At 45.3% G+C, this 26624-nt stretch overlaps 1 protein-coding gene across 3 annotated transcripts in view; it reads right to left on the reverse strand.

Annotated features, from left to right (window-relative positions):
• Positions 1–26624, reverse strand: part of LOC139387004 (endothelin converting enzyme 2a) — a 299146-nt gene that overhangs the window by 2532 nt on the left and 269990 nt on the right. The gene's annotated exons all lie outside the window — the stretch shown is intronic.

A 26624-nucleotide genomic window follows, 5' to 3' on the forward strand; every position in this document is an offset into this window, starting at 1 on the left:
TTAAACTGTAATGACCTGAGAGAGAGAGGGGTACGCTCTAACTACCTTAAACTGTAATGACCTGAGAGAGAGAGGGGTACGCTCTAACCACCTTACACTGTAATGACATGAGAGAGAGAGGGGTACGCTCTCATCACCTTAAACTGTAATGACCTAAGAGAGAGAGGGGTACGCTCTAACCACCTTAAACTGTAATGATCTGAGAGAGAGAGGGGTACGCTCTCATCACCTTAAACTGTAATGACCTGAGAGAGAGAGTGGTACGCTCCCATCACCTTAAACTGTAATGACCTGAGAGAGAGAGGGGTACGCTCTAACCACCTTAAACTGTAATGACCTGAGAGAGAGGGGTACGCTCTAACCAACTTAAACTGTAATGACCTGAGAGAGAGAGGGGTACGCTCTCATCACCTTAAACTGTAATGACCTGAGAGAGAGAGTGGTACGCTCCCATCACCTTAAACTGTAATGACCTGAGAGAGAGAGGGGTACGCTCTAACCACCTTAAACTGTAATGACCTGAGAGAGAGGGGTACGCTCTCATCACCTTAAACTGTAATGACCTGAGAGAGAGAGGGGTACGCTCTAACCACCTTAAACTGTAATGACCTGAGAGAGAGGGGTACGCTCTAACCACCTTAAACTGTAATGACCTGAGAGAGAGAGGGGTACGCTCTCATCACCTTAAACTGTAATGACCTGAGAGAGAGAGTGGTACGCTCCCATCACCTTAAACTGTAATGACCTGAGAGAGAGAGGGGTACGCTCTAACTACCTTAAACTGTAATGACCTGAGAGACAGAGGGGTACGCTCTAACCACCTTAAACTGTAATGACCTGAGAGAGAGAGGGGTACGCTCTCATCACCTTAAACTGTAATGACCTGAGAGAGAGGGGTACGCTCTAACCACCTTAAACTGTAATGACCTGAGAGAGAGAGGGGTACGCTCTAACCACCTTAAACTGTAATGACCTGAGAGAGAGAGGGGTACGCTCTAACCACCTTAAACTGTAATGACCTGAGAGAGAGAGGGGTACGCTCTAACCACCTTAAACTGTAATGACCTGAGAGAGAGGGGTACGCTCTAACCACCTTAAACTGTAATGACCTGAGAGAGAGGGGTACGCTCTAACCACCTTAAACTGTAATGACATGAGAGACAGAGGGGTACGCTCTAACCACCTTAAACTGTAATGACTGTAATGACTTAAACTGTAATGACATGAGAGAGAGAGGGGTACGCTCCCATCACCTTAAACTGTAATGACCTGAGAGAGAGGGGTACGCTCCCATCACCTTAAACTGTAATGACCTGCGAGAGAGAGGGGTACGCTCTAACCACCTTAAACTGTAATGACCTGAGAGAGAGAGGGGTACGCTCTAACCACCTTAAACTGTAATGACATGAGAGACAGAGGGGTACGCTCTAACCACCTTAAACTGTAATGACATGAGAGAGAGGGGTACGCTCTAACTACCTTAAACTGTAATGACATGAGAGAGAGAGGGGTACGCTCTAACCACCTTAAACTGTAATGACCTGAGAGAGAGAGGGGTACGCTCTAACCACCTTAAACTGTAATGACCTGAGAGAGAGAGGGGTACGCTCTCATCACCTTAAACTGTAATGACCTGAGATAGAGAGGGGTACGCTCTAACCACCTTAAACTGTAATGACCTGAGAGAGGGAGGGGTACGCTCTCATCACCTTAAACTGTAATGACCTGAGAGAGAGAGGGGTACGCTCTCATCACCTTAAACTGTAATGACCTGAGAGAGAGAGGGGGGTACGCTCTAACCACCTTAAACTGTAATGACCTGAGAGAGAGAGGGGTACGCTCCCATCACCTTAAACTGTAATGACCTGAGAGAGAGTGGTACGCTCCCATCACCTTAAACTGTAATGACCTGAGAGAGAGGGGTACGCTCTAACCACCTTAAACTGTAATGACCTGAGAGAGAGAGGGGTACGCTCTCATCACCTTAAACTGTAATGACCTGAGAGAGAGAGGGGTACGCTCTAACCACCTTACACTGTAATGACATGAGAGAGAGAGGGGTACGCTCTCATCACCTTAAACTGTAATGACCTGAGAGAGAGAGGGGTACGCTCTAACCACCTTAAACTGTAATGATCTGAGAGAGAGAGGGGTACGCTCTCATCACCTTAAACTGTAATGACCTGAGAGAGAGAGTGGTACGCTCCCATCACCTTAAACTGTAATGACCTGAGAGAGAGAGGGGTACGCTCTAACCACCTTAAACTGTAATGACCTGAGAGAGAGGGGTACGCTCTAACCACCTTAAACTGTAATGACCTGAGAGAGAGAGGGGTACGCTCTCATCACCTTAAACTGTAATGACCTGAGAGAGAGAGTGGTACGCTCCCATCACCTTAAACTGTAATGACCTGAGAGAGAGAGGGGTACGCTCTAACCACCTTAAACTGTAATGACCTGAGAGAGAGGGGTACGCTCTCATCACCTTAAACTGTAATGACCTGAGAGAGAGAGGGGTACGCTCTAACCACCTTAAACTGTAATGACCTGAGAGAGAGGGGTACGCTCTAACCACCTTAAACTGTAATGACCTGAGAGAGAGAGGGGTACGCTCTAAACATCACCTTAAACTGTAATGACCTGAGAGAGAGAGTGGTACGCTCCCATCACCTTAAACTGTAATGACCTGAGAGAGAGAGGGGTACGCTCTAACTACCTTAAACTGTAATGACCTGAGAGACAGAGGGGTACGCTCTAACCACCTTAAACTGTAATGACATGAGAGAGAGGGGTACGCTCTAACTACCTTAAACTGTAATGACATGAGAGAGAGAGGGGTACGCTCTAACCACCTTAAACTGTAATGACCTGAGAGAGAGAGGGGTACGCTCTAACCACCTTAAACTGTAATGACCTGAGAGAGAGAGGGGTACGCTCTCATCACCTTAAACTGTAATGACCTGAGATAGAGAGGGGTACGCTCTAACCACCTTAAACTGTAATGACCTGAGAGAGGGAGGGGTACGCTCTCATCACCTTAAACTGTAATGACCTGAGAGAGAGAGGGGTACGCTCTCATCACCTTAAACTGTAATGACCTGAGAGAGAGAGAGGGGGGTACGCTCTAACCACCTTAAACTGTAATGACCTGAGAGAGAGAGGGTACGCTCCCATCACCTTAAACTGTAATGACCTGAGAGAGAGTGGTACGCTCCCATCACCTTAAACTGTAATGACCTGAGAGAGAGGGGTACGCTCTAACCACCTTAAACTGTAATGACCTGAGAGAGAGAGGGGTACGCTCTCATCACCTTAAACTGTAATGACCTGAGAGAGAGAGGGGTACGCTCTAACCACCTTACACTGTAATGACATGAGAGAGAGAGGGGTACGCTCTCATCACCTTAAACTGTAATGACCTGAGAGAGAGAGAGGGGTACGCTCTAACCACCTTAAACTGTAATGATCTGAGAGAGAGAGGGGTACGCTCTCATCACCTTAAACTGTAATGACCTGAGAGAGAGAGTGGTACGCTCCCATCACCTTAAACTGTAATGACCTGAGAGAGAGAGGGGTACGCTCTAACCACCTTAAACTGTAATGACCTGAGAGAGAGGGGTACGCTCTAACCACCTTAAACTGTAATGACCTGAGAGAGAGAGGGGTACGCTCTCATCACCTTAAACTGTAATGACCTGAGAGAGAGAGTGGTACGCTCCCATCACCTTAAACTGTAATGACCTGAGAGAGAGAGGGGTACGCTCTAACCACCTTAAACTGTAATGACCTGAGAGAGAGAGGGGTACGCTCTCATCACCTTAAACTGTAATGACCTGAGAGAGAGAGGGGTACGCTCTAACCACCTTAAACTGTAATGACCTGAGAGAGAGGGGTACGCTCTAACCACCTTAAACTGTAATGACCTGAGAGAGAGAGGGGTACGCTCTCATCACCTTAAACTGTAATGACCTGAGAGAGAGAGTGGTACGCTCCCATCACCTTAAACTGTAATGACCTGAGAGAGAGAGGGGTACGCTCTAACCACCTTAAACTGTAATGACCTGAGAGAGAGGGGTACGCTCTAACCACCTTAAACTGTAATGACCTGAGAGAGAGAGGGGTACTGTAATGCTCTCATCACCTTAAACTGTAATGACCTGAGAGAGAGAGGGGTACGCTCTAACCACCTTAAACTGACCTAATGACCTGAGAGAGAGAGGGGTACGCTCTAACCACCTTAAACTGTAATGACCTGAGAGAGAGAGGGGTACGCTCTAACCACCTTAAACTGTAATGACCTGAGAGAGAGAGGGGTACGCTCTAACCACCTTAAACTGTAATGACCTGAGAGAGAGGGGTACGCTCTAACCACCTTAAACTGTAATGACCTGAGAGACAGAGGGGTACGCTCTAACCACCTTAAACTGTAATGACCTGAGAGAGAGAGGGGTACGCTCCCATCACCTTAAACTGTAATGACCTGAGAGAGAGGGGTACGCTCCCATCACCTTAAACTGTAATGACCTGAGAGAGAGAGGGGTACGCTCTAACCACCTTAAACTGTAATGACCTGAGAGAGAGAGGGGTACGCTCTAACCACCTTAAACTGTAATGACCTGAGAGAGAGAGGGGTACGCTCTAATCACCTTAAACTGTAATGACCTGAGAGAGAGAGGGGTACGCTCTAACCACCTTAAACTGTAATGACCTGAGAGAGACTGTAATGGGGTACGCTCTAACCACCTTAAACTGTAATGACCTGAGAGAGAGAGGGGTACGCTCTAACCACCTTAAACTGTAATGACCTGAGAGACAGAGGGGTACGCTCTAACCACCTTAAACTGTAATGACCTGAGAGAGAGGGGTACGCTCTAACCACCTTAAACTGTAATGACATGAGAGAGAGAGGGGTACGCTCCCATCACCTTAAACTGTAATGACCTGAGAGAGAGAGGGGTACGCTCTAACCACCTTAAACTGTAATGACCTGAGAGAGAGGGGTACGCTCTAACCACCTTAAACTGTAATGACCTGAGAGAGAGAGAGGGGTACGCTCTCATCACCTTAAACTGTAATGACCTGAGAGAGAGAGGGGTACGCTCTAACTAACCACCTTAAACTGTAATGACCTGAGAGAGAGAGGGGTACGACTGAGAGAGAGGGGTACGCTCTAACCACCTTAAACTGTAATGACCTGAGAGAGAGAGGGGTACGCTCTAACCACCTTAAACTGTAATGACCTGAGAGAGAGAGGGGTACGCTCTAACCACCTTAAACTGTAATGACCTGAGAGAGAGAGGGGTACGCTCTAACCACCTTAAACTGTAATGACCTGAGAGAGAGAGGGGTACGCTCTAACCACCTTAAACTGTAATGACCATGAGAGAGAGAGGGGTACGCTCTAATCACCTTAAACTGTAATGACCTGAGAGAGAGGGGTACGCTCCCATCACCTTAAACTGTAATGACCTGAGAGAGAGAGGGGTACGCTCTAACCACCTTAAACTGTAATGACCTGAGAGAGAGAGGGGTACGCTCTAACCACCTTAAACTGTAATGACCTGAGAGAGAGGGGTACGCTCTAACTACCTTAAACTGTAATGACCTGAGAGAGAGAGGGGTACGCTCTAACCACCTTAAACTGTAATGACCTGAGAGAGAGGGGTACGCTCTAACCACCTTAAACTGTAATGACCTGAGAGAGAGAGGGGTACGCTCTAACTACCTTAAACTGTAATGACCTGAGAGACAGAGGGGTACGCTCTAACCACCTTAAACTGTAATGACCTGAGAGAGAGGGGTACGCTCTAACCACCTTAAACTGTAATGACATGAGAGAGAGAGAGGGGTACGCTCCCATCACCTTAAACTGTAATGACCTGAGAGAGAGAGGGGTACGCTCTAACCACCTTAAACTGTAATGACCTGAGATAGAGAGGGGTACGCTCTAACCACCTTAAACTGTAATGACCTGAGAGAGAGAGAGGGGGGTACGCTCTAACCACCTTAAACTGTAATGACCTGAGAGAGAGGGGTACGCTCTAACTACCTTAAACTGTAATGACCTGAGAGAGAGAGGGGTACGCTCTAACCACCTTAAACTGTAATGACCTGAGAGAGAGGGGTACGCTCTAACCACCTTAAACTGTAATGACCTGAGAGAGAGAGGGGTACGCTCTAACTACCTTAAACTGTAATGACCTGAGAGACAGAGGGGTACGCTCTAACCACCTTAAACTGTAATGACCTGAGAGAGAGGGGTACGCTCTAACCACCTTAAACTGTAATGACATGAGAGAGAGAGGGGTACGCTCACATCACCTTAAACTGTAATGACCTGAGAGAGAGAGGGGTACGCTCTAACCACCTTAAACTGTAATGACCTGAGATAGAGAGGGGTACGCTCTAACCACCTTAAACTGTAATGACATGAGAGAGAGGGGTACGCTCTAACCACCTTAAACTGTAATGACCTGAGAGAGAGAGGGGTACGCTCTAACCACCTTAAACTGTAATGACATGAGAGAGAGAGGGGTACGCTCTAACCACCTTAAACTGTAATGACCTGAGAGAGGGAGGGGTACGCTCTCATCACCTTAAACTGTAATGACCTGAGAGAGAGAGGGGTACGCTCTCATCACCTTAAACTGTAATGACCTGAGAGAGAGAGAGGGGGGTACGCTCTAACCACCTTAAACTGTAATGACCTGAGAGAGAGAGGGGTACGCTCTAACCACCTTAAACTGTAATGACCTGAGAGAGAGAGGGGTACGCTCTCATCACCTTAAACTGTAATGACCATGAGAGAGAGAGGGGTACGCTCTAACCACCTTAAACTGTAATGACATGAGAGAGAGAGGGGTACGCTCTAACCACCTTAAACTGTAATGACCTGAGAGAGAGAGGGGTACGCTCTAACCACCTTAAACTGTAATGACCTGAGAGAGAGGGGTACGCTCTAACCACCTTAAACTGTAATGACCTGAGAGAGAGAGGGGTACGCTCTCATCACCTTAAACTGTAATGACCTGAGAGAGAGAGTGGTACGCTCCCATCACCTTAAACTGTAATGACCTGAGAGCGAGAGGGGTACGCTCTAACTACCTTAAACTGTAATGACCTGAGAGACAGAGGGGTACGCTCTAACCACCTTAAACTGTAATGACCTGAGAGAGAGAGGGGTACGCTCTCATCACCTTAAACTGTAATGACCTGAGAGAGAGGGGTACGCTCTAACCACCTTAAACTGTAATGACCTGAGAGAGAGAGGGGTACGCTCTAACCACCTTAAACTGTAATGACCTGAGAGAGAGAGGGGTACGCTCTAACCACCTTAAACTGTAATGACCTGAGAGAGAGAGGGGTACGCTCTAACCACCTTAAACTGTAATGACCTGAGAGAGAGGGGTACGCTCTAACCACCTTAAACTGTAATGACATGAGAGACAGAGGGGTACGCTCTAACCACCTTAAACTGTAATGACATGAGAGAGAGAGGGGTACGCTCTAACCACCTTAAACTGTAATGACATGAGAGAGAGAGGGGTACGCTCCCATCACCTTAAACTGTAATGACCTGAGAGAGAGGGGTACGCTCCCATCACCTTAAACTGTAATGACCTGCGAGAGAGAGGGGTACGCTCTAACCACCTTAAACTGTAATGACCTGAGAGAGAGAGGGGTACGCTCTAACCACCTTAAACTGTAATGACATGAGAGACAGAGGGGTACGCTCTAACCACCTTAAACTGTAATGACATGAGAGAGAGGGGTACGCTCTAACTACCTTAAACTGTAATGACATGAGAGAGAGAGGGGTACGCTCTAACCACCTTAAACTGTAATGACCTGAGAGAGAGAGGGGTACGCTCTAACCACCTTAAACTGTAATGACCTGAGAGAGAGAGGGGTACGCTCTCATCACCTTAAACTGTAATGACCTGAGATAGAGAGGGGTACGCTCTAACCACCTTAAACTGTAATGACCTGAGAGAGGGAGGGGTACGCTCTCATCACCTTAAACTGTAATGACTTAAACTGAGAGAGAGAGGGGTACGCTCTCATCACCTTAAACTGTAATGACCTGAGAGAGAGAGGGGTACGCTCTAACCACCTTAAACTGTAATGACCTGAGAGAGAGAGGGGTACGCTCCCATCACCTTAAACTGTAATGACCTGAGAGAGAGTGGTACGCTCCCATCACCTTAAACTGTAATGACCTGAGAGAGAGGGGTACGCTCTAACCACCTTAAACTGTAATGACCTGAGAGAGAGAGGGGTACGCTCTCATCACCTTAAACTGTAATGACCTGAGAGAGAGAGGGGTACGCTCTAACCACCTTAAACTGTAATGACATGAGAGAGAGAGGGGTACGCTCTCATCACCTTAAACTGTAATGACCTGAGAGAGAGAGGGGTACGCTCTAACCACCTTAAACTGTAATGATCTGAGAGAGAGAGGGGTACGCTCTCATCACCTTAAACTGTAATGACCTGAGAGAGAGAGTGGTACGCTCCCATCACCTTAAACTGTAATGACCTGAGAGAGAGAGGGGTACGCTCTAACCACCTTAAACTGTAATGACCTGAGAGAGAGGGGTACGCTCTAACCACCTTAAACTGTAATGACCTGAGAGAGAGAGGGGTACGCTCTCATCACCTTAAACTGTAATGACCTGAGAGAGAGAGTGGTACGCTCCCATCACCTTAAACTGTAATGACCTGAGAGAGAGAGGGGTACGCTCTAACCACCTTAAACTGTAATGACCTGAGAGAGAGGGGTACGCTCTCATCACCTTAAACTGTAATGACCTGAGAGAGAGAGGGGTACGCTCTAACCACCTTAAACTGTAATGACCTGAGAGAGAGGGGTACGCTCTAACCACCTTAAACTGTAATGACCTGAGAGAGAGAGGGGTACGCTCTCATCACCTTAAACTGTAATGACCTGAGAGAGAGAGTGGTACGCTCCCATCACCTTAAACTGTAATGACCTGAGAGAGAGAGGGGTACGCTCTAACTACCTTAAACTGTAATGACCTGAGAGACAGAGGGGTACGCTCTAACCACCTTAAACTGTAATGACCTGAGAGAGAGAGGGGTACGCTCTCATCACCTTAAACTGTAATGACCTGAGAGAGAGGGGTACGCTCTAACCACCTTAAACTGTAATGACCTGAGAGAGAGAGGGGTACGCTCTAACCACCTTAAACTGTAATGACCTGAGAGAGAGAGGGGTATGCTCTAACCACCTTAAACTGTAATGACCTGAGAGAGAGAGGGGTACGCTCTAACCACCTTAAACTGTAATGACCTGAGAGAGAGGGGTACGCTCTAACCACCTTAAACTGTAATGACATGAGAGACAGAGGGGTACGCTCTAACCACCTTAAACTGTAATGACATGAGAGAGAGAGGGGTACGCTCTAACCACCTTAAACTGTAATGACATGAGAGAGAGAGGGGTACGCTCCCATCACCTTAAACTGTAATGACCTGAGAGAGAGGGGTACGCTCCCATCACCTTAAACTGTAATGACCTGAGAGAGAGAGGGGTACGCTCTAACCACCTTAAACTGTAATGACCTGAGAGAGAGAGGGGTACGCTCTAACCACCTTAAACTGTAATGACCTGAGAGAGAGGGGTACGCTCTAACTACCTTAAACTGTAATGACCTGAGAGAGAGAGGGGTACGCTCTAACCACCTTAAACTGTAATGACCTGAGAGAGAGGGGTACGCTCTAACCACCTTAAACTGTAATGACCTGAGAGAGAGAGGGGTACGTTCTAACTACCTTAAACTGTAATGACCTGAGAGACAGAGGGGTACGCTCTAACCACCTTAAACTGTAATGACCTGAGAGAGAGGGGTACGCTCTAACCACCTTAAACTGTAATGACATGAGAGAGAGAGGGGTACGCTCCCATCACCTTAAACTGTAATGACCTGAGAGAGAGAGGGGTACGCTCTAACCACCTTAAACTGTAATGACCTGAGATAGAGAGGGGTACGCTCTAACCACCTTAAACTGTAATGACCTGAGAGAGGGAGGGGTACGCTCTCATCACCTTAAACTGTAATGACCTGAGAGAGAGAGGGGTACGCTCTCATCACCTTAAACTGTAATGACCTGAGAGAGAGAGAGGGGGGTACGCTCTAACCACCTTAAACTGTAATGACCTGAGAGAGAGAGGGGTACGCTCTAACCACCTTAAACTGTAATGACCTGAGAGAGAGAGGGGTACGCTCTCATCACCTTAAACTGTAATGACATGAGAGAGAGAGGGGTACGCTCTAACCACCTTAAACTGTAATGACATGAGAGAGAGAGGGGTACGCTCTAACCACCTTAAACTGTAATGACATGAGAGAGAGAGGGGTACGCTCCCATCACCTTAAACTGTAATGACCTGAGAGAGAGGGGTACGCTCCCATCACCTTAAACTGTAATGACCTGAGAGAGAGAGGGGTACGCTCTAACCACCTTAAACTGTAATGACCTGAGAGAGAGAGGGGTACGCTCTAACCACCTTAAACTGTAATGACCTGAGAGAGAGGGGTACGCTCTAACTACCTTAAACTGTAATGACCTGAGAGAGAGAGGGGTACGCTCTAACCACCTTAAACTGTAATGACCTGAGAGAGAGGGGTACGCTCTAACCACCTTAAACTGTAATGACCTGAGAGAGAGAGGGGTACGCTCTAACTACCTTAAACTGTAATGACCTGAGAGACAGAGGGGTACGCTCTAACCACCTTAAACTGTAATGACCTGAGAGAGAGGGGTACGCTCTAACCACCTTAAACTGTAATGACATGAGAGAGAGAGGGGTACGCTCCCATCACCTTAAACTGTAATGACCTGAGAGAGAGAGGGGTACGCTCTAACCACCTTAAACTGTAATGACCTGAGATAGAGAGGGGTACGCTCTAACCACCTTAAACTGTAATGACCTGAGAGAGGGAGGGGTACGCTCTCATCACCTTAAACTGTAATGACCTGAGAGAGAGAGGGGTACGCTCTCATCACCTTAAACTGTAATGACCTGAGAGAGAGAGAGGGGGGTACGCTCTAACCACCTTAAACTGTAATGACCTGAGAGAGAGAGGGGTACGCTCTAACCACCTTAAACTGTAATGACCTGAGAGAGAGAGGGGTACGCTCTCATCACCTTAAACTGTAATGACATGAGAGAGAGAGGGGTACGCTCTAACCACCTTAAACTGTATTGACATGAGAGAGAGAGGGGTACGCTCTAACCACCTTAAACTGTAATGACCTGAGAGAGAGAGGGGTACGCTCTAACCACCTTAAACTGTAATGACCTGAGAGAGAGGGGTACGCTCTAACCACCTTAAACTGTAATGATCTGAGAGAGAGAGGGGTACGCTCTCATCACCTTAAACTGTAATGACCTGAGAGAGAGAGGGGTACGCTCTCATCACCTTAAACTGTAATGACCTGAGAGAGAGAGTGGTACGCTCCCATCACCTTAAACTGTAATGACCTGAGAGAGAGAGAGGGGTACGCTCCCATCACCTTAAACTGTAATGACATGAGAGAGAGAGGGGTACGCTCTAACCACCTTAAACTGTAATGACCTGAGAGAGAGGGGTACGCTCTAACCACCTTAAACTGTAATGATCTGAGAGAGAGAGGGGTACGCTCTCATTCACAGTGCAGGGTTTTCCACCCTACACTGTTAAATGTTTACAAGGTGTGTTCAATAAAGACATGATAACGTATAGTTGTTTGTGTGTTATTAGTTTAAGCAGACTGTGTCCGTCTATTGTTGTGACCTAGATGAAGATCAGATCTTATTGTTGTGACCTAGATGAAGATCAGATCTCATTGTTGTGACCTAGATGTAGATCAGATCTCATTGTTATGACCAGTTCATGCAGATTCCAGGTCATTTCAAAAGGTTCACATTCCTAGATGTAGATCAGATCTCATTGTTGTGACCTCGATGTAGATCAGATCTCATTGTTGTGACCTAGATGTAGATCAGATCTCATTGTTGTGACCTAGATGTAGATCAGATCTCATTGTTATGACCAGTTCATGTAGATTCCAGGTAATATCAAAAGGTTCCCATTATTTTTCTTGCCACTGTATTTAGATTTGTTTAACACTTTTTTTGGTCACTACATGATTCAATATGAGATATTTCATAGTTTTGATGTCTTCACTATTATTCTACAATGTAGAATTGTATTCTACAATGTTCCTCCCCTCTGGAATGAGTAGGTGTCCAAACTCTGTGTGAGTGTGTGACATCACCTGAGCCAGGGAGAGGAAACAGAAGAAAGGTTAAAGTCACCAGGGGTCTGTAGGATGAATAAAACCTGGAGTTAAAACATCATTGAAACGTGTGTTATTTGTGTGTGTGTGTGTGTGTGTGTGTGTGTGTGTGTGTGAGCTGCACGTTGTCACTGGAACATGCATACAGATGAGGGAGCCTTCAGCACCAGAAAAGCAAACATGAACACATCTATAAATAAGCATGCCCACAAAATGCAAACACAAGTACACACGCACACGCACACACACACACGCACACACACACACACACACACACACACACACACACACACACACACACACACACACACACACACACACACACACACAGTGTTCAGTGCCATTCAGTGCACAAAGTATACAGTGGGACAATAGAGAACTACAAGGAGAGAAGGTTAACCAGACTTCAGGAGATCGTCAAATACATTTACAGTCCTCACAGACTCTGTGTAGATTCATCAGCCTCCACTGTGCTGATGTGTGAGGAGGCAACTTACAGTAGAAAGAAATACATTGTAGTATCATGCCCAGGATGGAATGATTGTGAAGCAGTTCAGTGACAGGGCTCTAAACACAACCTAATGCAATGTGTTGCCATGCAACGCTGTGTAGTGTACATTATGGTATGGCAGTGCAGGGCCTTGAAGATCAGAGGAGCCTCTACGGAGCTCACATGAAAGAAAGTGATTTAATTCAATGTAATGCAATGTGTTGCAAGATGGTGTAGTGAACGATAGGTACGTCAGTACAGAGAGAGGACATGAGAGAGAGGAGCACTGGGAGAGGAGAAGTGAGGAGAAGAGGAGAGGAGAGAAGTGAGAAAAAGAGATGAGAAGAGATGAGAAGTGGAGAATAGAGGAGAGAAGATGAGATGTGGAGAATAGAGGAGAGAAGATGAGAAGTGGAGAATAGAGGAGAATAGAGGAGAGAAGATGAGAAGTGGAGAATAGAGGAGAGAAGATGAGATGTGGAGAATAGAGGAGAGAAGATGAGAAGTGGAGAATAGAGGAGAATAGAGGAGAGAAGATGAGAAGTGGAGATTAGAGGAGAGAATATGAGATGTGGAGAATAGAGGAGAGAAGAGGAGAGAAGATGAGAAGTGGAGAATAGAGGAGAGAAGAGGAGAAGTGGAGAATAGAGGAGAGAAGATGATAATAGAAGAGAGAATATGAAAAGTGGAGAACAGAGGAGAGAAGATGAGAAGTGGAGAATAGAAGAGAGAAGATGAGAAGTGGAGAATAGAGGATAGAAGAGAAGTGGAGAATAGAGGAGAGAAGAGGAGAAGTGGAGAATAGAGGAGAGAATATGAAAAGTGGAGAACAGAGGAGAGAAGATGAGAAGTGGAGAATAGAGGAGAGAATAGGAGAAGTGGAGAATAGAGGAGAATAGAGGAGAGAAGATGAGAAGTGGAGAATAGAGGAGAGAAGATGAGAAGTGGAGAATAGAGGAGAGAAGATGAGAAGTGGAGAATAGAAGAGAGAAGATGAGAAGTGGAGAATAGAGGAGAGAAGATGAGAAGTGGAGAATAGAGGAGAATAGAGGAGAGAATATGAGAAGTGGAGAATAGAGGAGAGAAGATGAGAAGTGGAGAATAGAGGAGAGAAGATGAGAAGTGGAGAATAGAAGAGAGAAGATGAGAAGTGGAGAATAGAGGAGAGAAGATGAGAAGTGGAGAATAGAGGAGAATAGAGGAGAGAATATGAGAAGTGGAGAATAGAGGAGAGAAGATGAGAAGTGAAGAATAGAGGAGAGAAGATGAGAAGTGGAGAATAGAAGAGAGAAGATGAGAAGTGGAGAATAGAAGAGAGAAGATGAGAAGTGGAGAAAAGAGGAGAATAGAGGAGAGAAGATGAGAAGTGGAGAATAGAAGATAGAAGATGAGAAGTGGAGAATAGGGGAGAATAGAGGAGAGAAGATGAGAAGTGGAGAAGAGAGGAGAATAGAGGAGAGAAGATGAGAAGTGGAGAAGAGAGGAGAATAGAGGAGATAAGATGAGAAGTGGAGAAGAGAGGAGAATAGAGGAGAGAAGATGAGAAGTGGAGAAGAGAGGAGAATAGAGGAGAGAAGATGAGAAGTGGAGAATAGAGGAGAGAAGATGAGAAGTGGAGAATAGAGGAGAGAAGATGAGAAGTGGAGAAGAGAGGAGAATAGAGGAGAGAAGATGAGAAGTGGAGAAGAGAGGAGAGAAGATGAGAAGTGGAGAATAGAGGAGAATAGAGGAAGGAAGGTGAGAAGTGGAGAAGAGAGGAGAATAGAGGAGAGAAGATGAGAAGTGGAGAAGAGAGGAGAGAAGATGAGAAGTGGAGAATAGAGGAGAGAAGATGAGAAGTGGAGAATAGAGGAGAGAAGATGATAAGTGGAGAATAGAGGAGAGAAGATGAGAAGTGGAGAATAGAGGAGAGAAGATGAGAAGTGGAGAATAGAGGAGAGAAGATAAGAAGTGGAGAAGAGAGGAGAGAAGATGAGAAGTGGAGAATAGAGGAGAGAAGATGAGAAGTGGAGAATAGAGGAGAGAAGATGAGAAGTGGAGAATAGAGGAGAGAAGATGAGAAGTGGAGAATAGAGGAGAGAAGATGAGAAGTGGAGAATAGAGGAGAATAGAGGAGAGAAGATGAGAAGTGGAGAAGAGAGGAGAATAGAGGAGAGAAGATGAGAAGTGGAGAATAGAGGAGAATAGAGGAGAGAAGATGAGAAGTGGAGAATAGAGGAGAGAAGATGAGAAGTGGAGAATAGAGGAGAGAAGATGAGAAGTGGAGAATAGAGGAGAATAGAGGAGAGAAGATGAGAAGTGGAGAAGAGAATAAAGGAGAGAAGATGAGAAGTGGAGAAGAGAGGAGAATAGAGGAGAGAAGATGAGAAGTGGAGAATAGAGGAGAATAGAGGAGAGAAGATGAGAAGTGGAGAAGAGAGGAGAATAGAGGAGAGAAGATGAGAAGTGGAGAATAGAGGAGAATAGAGGAGAGAAGATGAGAAGTGGAGAATAGAGGAGAATAGAGGAGAGAAGATGAGAAGTGGAGAAGAGAGGAGAATAGAGGAGAGAAGATGAAAAGTGGAGAATAGAGGAGAATAGAGGAGAGAAGATGAGAAGTGGAGAAGAGAGGATAATAGAGGAGAGAAGATGAGAAGTGGAGAATAGAGGAGAGAAGATGAGAAGTGGAGAAGAGAGGAGAATAGAGGAGAGAAGATGAGAAGTGGAGAATAGAGGAGAATAGATGAGAAGTGGAGAAGAGAGGAGAATAGAGGAGAGAAGATGAGAAGTGGAGAATTGAGAAGAATAGAGGAGAGAAGATGAGAAGTGGAGAAGAGAGGAGAATAGAGGAGAGAAGATGAAAAGTGGAGAATAGAGGAGAGAAGATGAGAAGTGGAGAAGAGAGGAGAATAGAGGAGAGAAGATGAGAAGTGGAGAATAGAGGAGAGAAGATGAGAAGTGGAGAAGAGAGGAGAATAGAGGAGATAAGATGAGAAGTGGAGAAGAGAGGAGAATAGAGGAGAGAAGATGAGAAGTGGAGAAGAGAGGAGAGAAGATGAGAAGTGGAGAATAGAGGAAAGAAGATGAGAAGTGGAGAAGAGAGGAGAATATAGGAGAGAAGATGAGAAGTGGAGAAGAGAGGAGAGAAGATGAGAAGTGGAGAATAGAGGAGAATAGAGGAGAGAAGATGAGAAGTGGAGAAGAGAGGAGAATAGAGGAGAGAAGATGAGAAGTGGAGAAGAGAGGAGAGAAGATGAGAAGTGGAGAATAGAGGAGAGAAGATGAGAAGTGGAGAATAGAGGAGAGAAGATGAGAAGTGGAGAATAGAGGAGAATAGAGGAGAGAAGATGAGAAGTGGAGAATAGAGGAGAATAGATGAGAAGTGGAGAAGAGAGGAGAATAGAGGAGAGAAGATGAGAAGTGGAGAATAGAGAAGAATAGAGGAGAGAAGATGAGAAGTGGAGAAGAGAGGAGAATAGAGGAGAGAAGATGAAAAGTGGAGAATAGAGGAGAGAAGATGAGAAGTGGAGAAGAGAGGAGAATAGAGGAGAGAAGATGAGAAGTGGAGAATAGAGGAGAGAAGATGAGAAGTGGAGAAGAGAGGAGAATAGAGGAGATAAGATGAGAAGTGGAGAAGAGAGGAGAATAGAGGAGAGAAGATGAGAAGTGGAGAAGAGAGGAGAGAAGATGAGAAGTGGAGAATAGAGGAGAGAAGATGAGAAGTGGAGAAGAGAGGAGAATATAGGAGAGAAGATGAGAAGTGGAGAAGAGAGGAGAGAAGGTGAGAAGTGGAGAATAGAGGAGAATAGAGGAGAGAAGATGAGAAGTGGAGAAGAGAGGAGAATAGAGGAGAGAAGATGAGAAGTGGAGAAGAGAGGAGAGAAGATGAGAAGTGGAGAATAGAGGAGAGAAGATGAGAAGTGGAGAATAGAGGAGAGAAGATGAGAAGTGGAGAATAGAGGAGAGAAGATGAGAAGTGGAGAATAGAGGAGAGAAGATGAGAAGTGGAGAAGAGAGGAGAGAAGATGAGAAGTGGAGAATAGAGGAGAGAAGATGAGAAGTGGAGAATAGAGGAGAGAAGATGAGAAGTGGAGAATAGAGGAGAGAAGATGAGAAGTGGAGAATAGACGAGAGAAGATGAGAAGTGGAGAATAGAGGAGAATAGAGGAGAGAAGATGAGAAGTGGAGAAGAGAGGAGAATAGAGGAGAGAAGATGAGAAGTGGAGAATAGAGGAGAATAGAGGAGAGAAGATGAGAAGTGGAGAATAGAGGAGAATAGAGGAGAGAAGATGAGAAGTGGAGAAGAGAGGAGAATAGAGGAGAGAAGATGAGAAGTGGAGAATAGAGGAGAATAGAGGAGAGAAGATGAGGAGTGGAGAATAGAGGAGAATAGAGGAGAGAAGATGAGAAGTGGAGAAGAGAGGAGAATAGAGGAGAGAAGATGAGAAGTGGAGAATAGAGGAGAGAAGATGAGAAGTGGAGAATAGAGGAGAGAAGATGAGAAGTGGAGAATAGAGGAGAATAGAGGAGAGAAGATGAGAAGTGGAGAAGAGAGGAGAATAGAGGAGAGAAGATGAGAAGTGGAGAAGAGAGGAGAATAGAGGAGAGAAGATGAGAAGTGGAGAAGAGAGGAGAATAGAGGAGAGAAGATGAGAAGTGGAGAAGAGAGGAGAATAGAGGAGAAGATGAGAAGTGGAGAAGAGAGGAGAATAGAGGAGAGAAGATGAGAAGTGGAGAATAGAGGAGAATAGAGGAGAGAAGATGAGGAGTGGAGAATAGAGGAGAATAGAGGAGAGAAGATGAGAAGTGGAGAAGAGAGGAGAATAGAGGAGAGAAGATGAGAAGTGGAGAATAGAGGAGAGAAGATGAGAAGTGGAGAATAGAGGAGAGAAGATGAGAAGTGGAGAATAGAGGAGAATAGAGGAGAGAAGATGAGAAGTGGAGAAGAGAGGAGAATAGAGGAGAGAAGATGAGAAGTGGAGAAGAGAGGAGAATAGAGGAGAGAAGATGAGAAGTGGAGAAGAGAGGAGAATAGAGGAGAAGATGAGAAGTGGAGAAGAGAGGAGAATAGAGGAGAGAAGATGAGAAGTGGAGAATAGAGGAGAGAAGATGAGAAGTGGAGAATAGAGGAGGGAAGATGAGAAGTGGAGAATAGAGGAGAATAGAGGTGAGAAGATGAGAAGTGGAGAAGAGGGGAGAATAGAGGAGAGAAGATGAGAAGTGGAGAAGAGAGGAGAGAAGATGAGAAGTGGAGAATAGAGGATAATAGAGGAGAGAAGATGAGAAGTGGAGAAGAGAGGAGAATAGAGGAGAGAAGATGAGAAGTGGAGAATAGAGGAGAATAGAGGAGATAAGATGAGAAGTGGAGAAGAGAGGAGAATAGAGGAGAGAAGATGAGAAGTGGAGAATAGAGGAGAATAGAGGAGAGAAGATGAGAAGTGGAGAAGAGAGGAGAATAGAGGAGAGAAGATGAGAAGTGGAGAAGAGAGGAGAATAGAGGAGAGAAGATGAGAAGTGGAGAAGAGAGGAGAATAGAGGAGAGAAGATGAGAAGTGGAGAAGAGAGGAGAGAAGATGAGAAGTGGAGAATAGAGGAGAATAGAGGAGAGAAGATGAGAAGTGGAGAAGAGAGGAGAATAGAGGAGAGAAGATGAGAAGTGGAGAAGAGAGGAGAATAGAGGAGAGAAGATGAGAAGTGGAGAAGAGAGGAGAATAGAGGAGAGAAGATGAGAAGTGGAGAAGAGAGGAGAATAGAGGAGAAGATGAGAAGTGGAGAAGAGAGGAGAATAGAGGAGAGAAGATGAGAAGTGGAGAATAGAGGAGAGAAGATGAGAAGTGGAGAATAGAGGAGGGAAGATGAGAAGTGGAGAATAGAGGAGAGAAGATGAGAAGTGGAGAATAGAGGAGAATAGAGGAGAGAAGGTGAGAAGTGGAGAAGAGAGGAGAATAGAGGAGAGAAGATGAGAAGTGGAGAAGAGAGGAGAATAGAGGAGAGAAGATGAGAAGTGGAGAAGAGAGGAGAATAGAGGAGAGAAGATGAGAAGTGGAGAAGAGAGGAGAATAGAGGAGAGAAGATGAGAAGTGGAGAAGAGAGGAGAATAGAGGAGAGAAGATGAGAAGTGGAGACGAGAGGAGAATAGAGGAGAAGATGAGAAGTGGCGAAGAGAGGAGAATAGAGGAGAGAAGATGAGAAGTGGAGAATAGAGGAGAGAAGATGAGAAGTGGAGAAGGAGAGAAGATGAGAAGTGGAGAATAGAGGAGGGAAGATGAGAAGTGGAGAATAGAGGAGAATAGAGGTGAGAAGATGAGAAGTGGAGAAGAGGGGAGAATAGAGGAGAGAAGATGAGAAGTGGAGAAGAGAGGAGAGAAGATGAGAAGTGGAGAATAGAGGAGAATAGAGGAGAGAAGATGAGAAGTGGAGAAGAGAGGAGAATAGAGGAGAGAAGATGAGAAGTGGAGAATAGAGGAGAATAGAGGAGATAAGATGAGAAGTGGAGAAGAGAGGAGAATAGAGGAGAGAAGATGAGAAGTGGAGAATAGAGGAGAATAGAGGAGAGAAGATGAGAAGTGGAGAAGAGAGGAGAATAGAGGAGAGAAGATGAGAAGTGGAGAAGAGAGGAGAATAGAGGAGAGAAGATGAGAAGTGGAGAAGAGAGGAGAATAGAGGAGAGAAGATGAGAAGTGGAGAAGAGAGGAGAATAGAGGAGAGAAGATGAGAAGTGGAGAAGAGAGGAGAATAGAGGAGAGAAGATGAGAAGTGGAGAATAGAGGAGAGAAGATGAGAAGTGGAGAATAGAGGAGAGAAGATGAGAAGTGGAGAATAGAGGAGAATAGAGGAGAGTAGATGAGAAGTGGAGAATAGAGGAGAATAGAGGAGAGAAGATGAGAAGTGGAGAAGAGAGGAGAGAAGATGAGAAGTGGAGAATAGAGGAGAGAAGATGAGAAGTGGAGAATAGAGGAGAATAGAGGAGAGAAGATGAGAAGTGGAGAAGAGAGGAGAATAGAGGAGAGAAGATGAGAAGTGGAGAATAGAGGAGAATAGAGGAGAGAAGATGAGAAGTGGAGAAGAGAGGAGAATAGAGGAGAGAAGATGAGAAGTGGAGAATAGAGGAGAATAGAGGAGAGAAGATTAGAAGTGGAGAAGAGAGGAGAATAGAGGAGAGAAGATGAGAAGTGGAGAATAGAGGAGAATAGAGGAGAGAAGATGAGAAGTGGAGAAGAGAGGAGAATAGAGGAGAGAAGATGAGAAGTGGAGAAGAGAGGAGAATAGAGGAGAGAAGATGAGAAGTGGAGAAGAGAGGAGAATAGAGGAGAGAAGATGAGAAGTGGAGAAGAGAGGAGAATAGAGGAGAGAAGATGAGAAGTGGGAGAAGAGAGGAGAAGTAGAGGAGAGAAGATGAGAAGTGGAGAAGAGAGGAGAATAGAGGAGAGAAGATGAGAAGTGGAGAAGAGAGGAGAATAGAGGAGAGAAGATGAGAAGTGGAGAAGAGAGGAGAATAGAGGAGAGAAGATGAGAAGTGGAGAATAGAGGAGAGAAGATGAGAAGTGGAGAAGAGAGTGGAGAATAGAGGAGAGAAGATGAGAGTGAGGAAGTGGAGAATGGAGAAGAGAGGAGAATAGAGGAGAGAAGATGAGAAGTGGAGAAGAGAGGAGAATAGAGGAGAGAAGATGAGAAGTGGAGAAGAGAGGAGAATAGAGGAGAGAAGATGAGAAGTGGAGGAGAATAGAGGAGAGAAGATGAGAAGTGGAGAAGAGAGGAGAATAGAGGAGAGAAGAAGAGTGAGAAGTGGAGAAGAGAGGAGAATAGAGGAGAGAAGATGAGAAGTGGAGAAGAGAGGAGAATAGAGGAGAGAAGATGAGAAGTGGAGAATAGAGGAGAATAGAGGAGAGAAGATGAGAAGTGGAGAAGAGAGGAGAATAGAGGAGAGAAGATGAGAAGTGGAGAAGAGAGGAGAATAGAGGAGAGAAGATGAGAAGTGGAGAAGAGAGGAGAATAGAGGAGAGAAGATGAGAAGTGGAGAAGAGAGGAGAATAGAGGAGAGAAGATGAGAAGTGGAGAAGAGAGGAGAATAGAGGAGAAGATGAGAAGTGGAGAAGAGAGGAGAATAGAGGAGAGAAGATGAGAAGTGGAGAATAGAGGAGAATAGAGGAGAGAAGATGAGAAGTGGAGAAGAGAGGAGAATAGAGGAGAGAAGATGAGAAGTGGAGAAGAGAGGAGAATAGAGGAGAGAAGATGAGAAGTGGAGAATAGAGGAGAATAGAGGAGAGAAGATGAGAAGTGGAGAAGAGAGGAGAATAGAGGAGAGAAGATGAGAAGAAGAGAGGAGAATAGAGGAGGAGAGTGGAGGAGAGAGGAGAATAGAGGAGAGAAGATGAGAAGTGGAGAAGAGAGGAGAATAGAGGAGAGAAGATGAGAAGTGGAGAAGAGAGGAGAATAGAGGAGAGAAGATGAGAAGTGGAGAAGAGAGGAGAATAGAGGAGAGAAGATGAGAAGTGGAGAAGAGAGGAGAATAGAGGAGAGAAGATGAGAAGTGGAGAAGAGAGGAGAATAGAGGAGAGAAGATGAGAAGTGGAGAAGAGGAGAATAGAGGAGAGAAGATGAGAAGTGGAGAATAGAGGAGAGAAGATGAGAAGTGGAGAATAGAGGAGAGAAGATGAGAAGTGGAGAATAGAGGAGAATAGAGGAGAGAAGATGAGAAGTGGAGAAGAGAGGAGAATAGAGGAGAGAAGATGAGAAGTGGAGAAGAGAGGAGAATAGAGGAGAGAAGATGAGAAGTGGAGAATAGAGGAGAATAGAGGAGAGAAGATGAGAAGTGGAGAAGAGAGGAGAATAGAGGAGAGAAGATGAGAAGTGGAGAAGAGAGGAGAATAGAGGAGAGAAGATGAGAAGTGGAGAATAGAGGAGAGAAGATGAGAAGAGGAGAATAGAGGAGAGAAGATGAGAAGTGGAGAATAGAGGAGAGAAGATGAGAAGTGGAGAAGAGAGGAGAATAGAGGAGAGAAGATGAGAAGTGGAGAAGAGAGGAGAATAGAGGAGAGAAGATGAGAAGTGGAGAAGAGAGGAGAATAGAGGAGAGAAGATGAGAAGTGGAGAAGAGAGGAGAATAGAGGAGAGAAGATGAGAAGTGGAGAAGAGAGGAGAATAGAGGAGAGAAGATGAGAAGTGGAGAAGAGAGGAGAATAGAGTGGAGAGAAGATGAGAAGTGGAGAAGTGGAGAGAGGAGAGAGAAGATGAGAAGTGGAGAATAGAGGAGAGAAGATGAGAAGTGGAGAATAGAGGAGAGAAGATGAGAAGTGGAGAATAGAGGAGAATAGAGGAGAGAAGATGAGAAGTGGAGAAGAGAGGAGAATAGAGGAGAGAAGATGAGAAGTGGAGAAGAGAGGAGAATAGAGGAGAAGATGAGAAGTGAGAGGAGAATGGAGAAGATGAGAAGTGGAGAAGAGAAGAATAGAGGAGAGAAGATGAGAAGTGGAGAAGAGAGGAGAATAGAGGAGAGAAGAAGAAGTGAGAAGTGGAGAAGAGAGGAGAATAGAGGAGAGAAGATGAGAAGTGGAGAAGAGAGGAGAATAGAGGAGAGAAGATGAGAAGTGGAGAAGAGAGGAGAATAGAGGAGAGAAGATGAGAAGTGGAGAATGAGAGGAGAATAGAGGAGAGAAGATGAGAAGTGGAGAAGAGAGGAGAATAGAGGAGAGAGATGAGAAGTGGAGAAAGATGAGAAGTGGAGAAGAGAGGAGAATAGAGGAGAGAAGATGAGAAGTGGAGAATGAGAGGAGAATAGAGGAGAGAAGATGAGAAGTGGAGAAGAGAGGAGAATAGAGGAGAGAAGATGAGAAGTGGAGAAGAGAGGAGAATAGAGGAGAGAAGATGAGAAGTGGAGAATAGAGGAGAATAGAGGAGAGAAGATGAGAAGTGGAGAAGAGAGGAGAATAGAGGAGAGAAGATGAGAAGTGGAGAAGAGAGGAGAATAGAGGAGAGAAGATGAGAAGTGGAGAATAGAGGAGAATAGAGAGAGAGATGAGAATGGAGAGAGGAGAATAGAGGAGAGAAGATGAGAAGTGGAGAAGAGAGGAGAGAGGAGAGAAGATGAGAAGTGGAGAAGAGAGGAGAATAGAGGAGAGAAGATGAGAAGTGGAGAAGAGAGGAGAATAGAGGAGAGAAGATGAGAAGTGGAGAAGAGAGGAGAATAGAGGAGAGAAGATGAGAAGTGGAGAAGGAGATAGGAGAGAAGATGAGAAGTGGAGAAGAGAGGAGAGGAGAGAAGATGAGAAGTGGAGAATAGAGGAGAGAAGATGAGAAGTGGAGAATAGAGAGAGAAGATAGAGGAGAGAAGATGAGAAGTGGAGAAGAGAGGAGAATAGAGGAGAGAAGATGAGAAGTGGAGAAGAGAGGAGAGAAGATGAGAAGTGGAGAATAGAGGAGAATAGAGGAGAGAAGATGAGAAGTGGAGAAGAGAGGAGAATAGAGGAGAGAAGATGAGAAGTGGAGAAGAGAGGAGAATAGAGGAGAGAAGATGAGAAGTGGAGAAGAGAGGAGAGATAGTGGAGAAAGAGAGAAGATGAGAAGTGGAGAATAGAGGAGAGAAGATGAGAAGTGGAGAATAGAGGAGAGAAGATGAGAAGTGGAGAAGAGAGGAGAATAGAGGAGAGAAGATGAGAAGTGGAGAAGAGAGGAGAATAGAGGAGAGAAGATGAGAAGTGGAGAAGAGAGGAGAAGAGAGAAGATGAGAAGTGGAGAAGAGAGGAGAATAGAGGAGAGAAGATGAGAAGTGGAGAAGAGAGGAGAGAGGAGAGAAGATGAGAAGTGGAGAAGAGAGGAGAATAGAGAGAGAAGATGAGAAGTGGAGAAGAGAGGAGAATAGAGGAGAGAAGATGAGAAGTGGAGAATAGAGGAGAGAAGATGAGAAGTGGAGAATAGAGGAGGGAAGATGAGAAGTGGAGAATAGAGGAGAGAAGATGAGAAGTGGAGAATAGAGGAGAATAGAGGAGAGAAGATGAGAAGTGGAGAAGAGAGGAGAATAGAGGAGAGAAGATGAGAAGTGGAGAAGAGAGGAGAATAGAGGAGAGAAGATGAGAAGTGGAGAAGAGAGGAGAATAGAGGAGAGAAGATGAGAAGTGGAGAAGAGAGGAGAATAGAGGAGAGAAGATGAGAAGTGGAGAAGAGAGGAGAATAGAGGAGAGAAGATGAGAAGTGGAGAAGAGAGGAGAATAGAGGAGAGAAGATGAGAAGTGGAGAAGAGAGGAGAATAGAGGAGAGAAGATGAGAAGTGGAGAATAGAGGAGAGAAGATGAGAAGTGGAGAAGAGAGGAGAATAGAGGAGAGAAGATGAGAAGTGGAGAAGTGGAGGAGAATAGAGGAGAGAAGATGAGAAGTGAGAGAGGAGAGAGGAGAGAAGATGAGAAGTGGAGAATAGAGGAGAATAGAGGAGAGAAGATGAGAAGTGGAGAAGAGAGGAGAATAGAGGAGAGAAGATGAGAAGTGGAGAATAGAGGAGAATAGAGGAGAGAAGATGAGAAGTGGAGAAGAGAGGAGAATAGAGGAGAGAAGATGAGAAGTGGAGAATAGAGGAGAATAGAGGAGAGAAGATGAGAAGTGGAGAAGAGAGGAGAATAGAGGAGAGAAGATGAGAAGTGGAGAAGAGAGGAGAATAGAGGAGAGAAGATGAGAAGTGGAGAAGAGAGGAGAATAGAGGAGAGAAGATGAGAAGTGGAGAAGAGAGGAGAATAGAGGAGAGAAGATGAGAAGTGGAGAAGAGAGGAGAATAGAGGAGAGAAGATGAGAAGTGGAGAATAGAGGAGAGAAGATGAGAAGTGGAGAATAGAGGAGAGAAGATGAGAAGTGGAGAATAGAGGAGAATAGTGGAGAATAGAGAGTAGATGAGAAGTGGAGAATAGAGGAGAATAGAGGAGAGAAGATGAGAAGTGGAGAAGAGAGGAGAGAAGATGAGAAGTGGAGAATAGAGGAGAGAAGATGAGAAGTGGAGAATAGAGGAGAATAGAGGAGAGAAGATGAGAAGTGGAGAAGAGAGGAGAATAGAGGAGAGAAGATGAGAAGTGGAGAAGAGAGGAGAATAGAGGAGAGAAGATGAGAAGTGGAGAATAGAGGAGAATAGAGGAGAGAAGATGAGAAGTGGAGAAGAGAGGAGAATAGAGGAGAGAAGATGAGAAGTGGAGAAGAGAGGAGAATAGAGGAGAGAAGATGAGAAGTGGAGAAGAGAGGAGAATAGAGGAGAGAAGATGAGAAGTGGAGAAGAGAGGAGAATAGAGGAGAGAAGATGAGAAGTGGAGAAGAGAGGAGAATAGAGGAGAGAAGATGAGAAGTGGAGAATAGAGGAGAGAAGATGAGAAGTGGAGAAGAGAGGAGAATAGAGGAGAGAAGATGAGAAGTGGAGAATAGAGGAGAATAGAGGAGAGAAGATGAGAAGTGGAGAATAGAGGAGAATAGAGGAGAGAAGATGAGAAGTGGAGAAGAGAGGAGAATAGAGGAGAGAAGATGAGAAGTGGAGTGGAGAATAGAGGAGAGAAGATGAGATGTGGAGAAGAGAGGAGAATAGAGGAGAGAAGATGAGAAGTGGAGAAGAGAGGAGAATAGAGGAGAGAAGATGAGAAGTGGAGAAGAGAGGAGAATAGAGGAGAGAAGATGAGAAGTGGAGAAGAGAGGAGAATAGAGGAGAGAAGATGAGAAGTGGAGAAAGAAGATGAGAAGTGGAGAAGATGAGAAGGAGAATAGAGGAGAGAAGATGAGAAGTGGAGAAGAGAGGAGAATAGAGGAGAGAAGATGAGAAGTGGAGAAGAGAGGAGAATAGAGGAGAGAAGATGAGAAGTGGAGAAGATGAGAAGGAGAATAGAGGAGAGAAGATGAGAAGTGGAGAAGAGAGGAGAATAGAGGAGAGAAGATGAGAAGTGGAGAAGAGAGGAGAATAGAGGAGAGAAGATGAGAAGTGGAGAATAGAGGAGAGAAGAGAGTGGGAGTAGAGGAGAGAAGATGAGAAGTGGAGAAGAGAGGAGAATAGAGGAGAGAAGATGAGAAGTGGAGAAGAGAGGAGAATAGAGGAGAGAAGATGAGAAGTGGAGAAGAGAGGAGAATAGAGGAGAGAAGATGAGAAGTGGAGAAGAGAGGAGAATAGAGGAGAGAAGATGAGAAGTGGAGAATAGAGGAGAGAAGATGAGAAGTGGAGAAGAGAGGAGAATAGAGGAGAGAAGATGAGAAGTGGAGAATAGAGGAGAATAGAGGAGAGAAGATGAGAAGTGGAGAAGAGAGGAGAATAGAGGAGAGAAGATGAGAAGTGGAGAAGAGAGGAGGAGAAGAGAAGATGAGAAGTAGAGGAGAGAAGATGAGAAGTGGAGAAGAGAGGAGAATAGAGGAGAGAAGATGAGAAGTGGAGAAGAGAGGAGAATAGAGGAGAGAAGATGAGAAGTGGAGAAGAGAGGAGAATAGAGGAGAGAAGATGAGAAGTGGAGAAGAGAGGAGAGAAGATGAGAAGTGGGAGAGAAGAATAGAGGAGAGAAGATGGAAGTGGAGAAGAGAGGAGAATAGAGGAGAGAAGATGAGAAGTGGAGAAGAGAGGAGAATAGAGGAGAGAAGATGAGAAGTGGAGAAGAGAGGAGAATAGAGGAGAGAAGATGAGAAGTGGAGAATAGAGGAGAGAAGATGAGAAGTGGAGAATAGAGGAGAATAGAGGAGAGAAGATGAGAAGTGGAGAAGAGAGGAGAATGGAGAAGAGAGAGAGAAGATGAGAAGTGGAGAAGAGAAGAATAGAGGAGAGAAGATGAGAAGGAGAATAGAGGAGAGAAGATGAGAAGTGGAGAATAGAGGGAGAATGAGAGGAGAGAAGATGAGAAGTGGAGAAGAG

Source organism: Oncorhynchus clarkii, chromosome 28, assembly GCF_045791955.1.
Source record: "Oncorhynchus clarkii lewisi isolate Uvic-CL-2024 chromosome 28, UVic_Ocla_1.0, whole genome shotgun sequence".
NCBI lineage: Eukaryota > Metazoa > Chordata > Actinopteri > Salmoniformes > Salmonidae > Oncorhynchus > Oncorhynchus clarkii.